The sequence below is a fragment of the Penaeus chinensis genome, chromosome 33 (genome assembly GCF_019202785.1).
Source record: "Penaeus chinensis breed Huanghai No. 1 chromosome 33, ASM1920278v2, whole genome shotgun sequence".
Classification (NCBI taxonomy): Eukaryota; Metazoa; Arthropoda; class Malacostraca; order Decapoda; family Penaeidae; genus Penaeus; species Penaeus chinensis.
Window position 1 is genome coordinate 16,858,193 of NC_061851.1, and position 4,472 is coordinate 16,862,664.

The following is a 4,472-nucleotide window of genomic DNA, read 5'->3' on the forward strand; positions in this document are numbered from 1 at the left end:
CACATGCACATGCACATGCACATGCACATGCACATGCACATGCACATGCACATGCACATGCACATGCACATGCACATGCACATGCACATGCACATGCACATGCACATGCACATGCACATGCACATGCACATGCACATGCACATGCACATGCACATGCACATGCACATGCACATGCACATGCACATGCACATGCACATGCACATGCACATGCACATGCACATGCACATGCACATGCACATGCACATGCACATGCACATGCACATGCACATGCACATGCACATGCACATGCACATGCACATGCACATGCACATGCACATGCACATGCACATGCACATGCACATGCACATGCACATGCACATGCACATGCACATGCACATGCACATGCACATGCACATGCACATGCACATGCACATGCACATGCACATGCACATGCACATGCACATGCACATGCACATGCACATGCACATGCACATGCACATGCACATGCACATGCACATGCACATGCACATGCACATGCACATGCACATGCACATGCACATGCACATGCACATGCACATGCACATGCACATGCACATGCACATGCACATGCACATGCACATGCACATGCACATGCACATGCACATGCACATGCACATGCACATGCACATGCACATGCACATGCACATGCACATGCACATGCACATGCACATGCACATGCACATGCACATGCACATGCACATGCACATGCACATGCACATGCACATGCACATGCACATGCACATGCACATGCACATGCACATGCACATGCACATGCACATGCACATGCACATGCACATGCACATGCACATGCACATGCACATGCACATGCACATGCACATGCACATGCACATGCACATGCACATGCACATGCACATGCACATGCACATGCACATGCACATGCACATGCACATGCACATGCACATGCACATGCACATGCACATGCACATGCACATGCACATGCACATGCACATGCACATGCACATGCACATGCACATGCACATGCACATGCACATGCACATGCACATGCACATGCACATGCACATGCACATGCACATGCACATGCACATGCACATGCACATGCACATGCACATGCACATGCACATGCACATGCACATGCACATGCACATGCACATGCACATGCACATGCACATGCACATGCACATGCACATGCACATGCACATGCACATGCACATGCACATGCACATGCACATGCACATGCACATGCACATGCACATGCACATGCACATGCACATGCACATGCACATGCACATGCACATGCACATGCACATGCACATGCACATGCACATGCACATGCACATGCACATGCACATGCACATGCACATGCACATGCACATGCACATGCACATGCACATGCACATGCACATGCACATGCACATGCACATGCACATGCACATGCACATGCACATGCACATGCACATGCACATGCACATGCACATGCACATGCACATGCACATGCACATGCACATGCACATGCACATGCACATGCACATGCACATGCACATGCACATGCACATGCACATGCACATGCACATGCACATGCACATGCACATGCACATGCACATGCACATGCACATGCACATGCACATGCACATGCACATGCACATGCACATGCACATGCACATGCACATGCACATGCACATGCACATGCACATGCACATGCACATGCACATGCACATGCACATGCACATGCACATGCACATGCACATGCACATGCACATGCACATGCACATGCACATGCACATGCACATGCACATGCACATGCACATGCACATGCACATGCACATGCACATGCACATGCACATGCACATGCACATGCACATGCACATGCACATGCACATGCACATGCACATGCACATGCACATGCACATGCACATGCACATGCACATGCACATGCACATGCACATGCACATGCACATGCACATGCACATGCACATGCACATGCACATGCACATGCACATGCACATGCACATGCACATGCACATGCACATGCACATGCACATGCACATGCACATGCACATGCACATGCACATGCACATGCACATGCACATGCACATGCACATGCACATGCACATGCACATGCACATGCACATGCACATGCACATGCACATGCACATGCACATGCACATGCACATGCACATGCACATGCACATGCACATGCACATGCACATGCACATGCACATGCACATGCACATGCACATGCACATGCACATGCACATGCACATGCACATGCACATGCACATGCACATGCACATGCACATGCACATGCACATGCACATGCACATGCACATGCACATGCACATGCACATGCACATGCACATGCACATGCACATGCACATGCACATGCACATGCACATGCACATGCACATGCACATGCACATGCACATGCACATGCACATGCACATGCACATGCACATGCACATGCACATGCACATGCACATGCACATGCACATGCACATGCACATGCACATGCACATGCACATGCACATGCACATGCACATGCACATGCACATGCACATGCACATGCACATGCACATGCACATGCACATGCACATGCACATGCACATGCACATGCACATGCACATGCACATGCACATGCACATGCACATGCACATGCACATGCACATGCACATGCACATGCACATGCACATGCACATGCACATGCACATGCACATGCACATGCACATGCACATGCACATGCACATGCACATGCACATGCACATGCACATGCACATGCACATGCACATGCACATGCACATGCACATGCACATGCACATGCACATGCACATGCACATGCACATGCACATGCACATGCACATGCACATGCACATGCACATGCACATGCACATGCACATGCACATGCACATGCACATGCACATGCACATGCACATGCACATGCACATGCACATGCACATGCACATGCACATGCACATGCACATGCACATGCACATGCACATGCACATGCACATGCACATGCACATGCACATGCACATGCACATGCACATGCACATGCACATGCACATGCACATGCACATGCACATGCACATGCACATGCACATGCACATGCACATGCACATGCACATGCACATGCACATGCACATGCACATGCACATGCACATGCACATGCACATGCACATGCACATGCACATGCACATGCACATGCACATGCACATGCACATGCACATGCACATGCACATGCACATGCACATGCACATGCACATGCACATGCACATGCACATGCACATGCACATGCACATGCACATGCACATGCACATGCACATGCACATGCACATGCACATGCACATGCACATGCACATGCACATGCACATGCACATGCACATGCACATGCACATGCACATGCACATGCACATGCACATGCACATGCACATGCACATGCACATGCACATGCACATGCACATGCACATGCACATGCACATGCACATGCACATGCACATGCACATGCACATGCACATGCACATGCACATGCACATGCACATGCACATGCACATGCACATGCACATGCACATGCACATGCACATGCACATGCACATGCACATGCACATGCACATGCACATGCACATGCACATGCACATGCACATGCACATGCACATGCACATGCACAACACACACACACATAGTACATTACTGAATATAGTAAATATTAAATAAAGATGTATATATGTATATATAATTTATATGTATATATATATATGTAACATAATATATGTCATATATATTAATATATATGTTATATATTATATATATGTATTATAACATACATATATAACATATATATATATACACAACACATATCAACATGATATAACACATACAATAAGACACAGAATATAACACACAAAACACACACACACACAACCACACACACACACACAACACACCACACAACACACACAACACCACACAACACACACACACACACACACACACAACACACACACACACCCCACAACACACACACACACACACACACACACACACACAACACACACACACACACACACACACACACACACACACACACACACACACAACACCACACACTACACACACACACACACCACACACCACACACACACACACACCACACACACACACACACACACACAACACACACACACACACACACACACACCACACACACACACACACACACACACACACACACACACATGTATATATATATATATATAATATATATAACGTGTACACATACCAAAATTTACTTTAATTACTAAGCTAAGTTGTATTACATAATAAGATGCATTGATAGTTTGCCCAGATCCGTCATGGATGTCATTATTAGACAGTTTGCACTTTATAAATTTTATTTAGTCTCACTCCCTTTATACAGTACATGTCATTATTAAGAAAATTATAAATACTCCTAAATCCTTCCTTACTGACCTATTGTATCA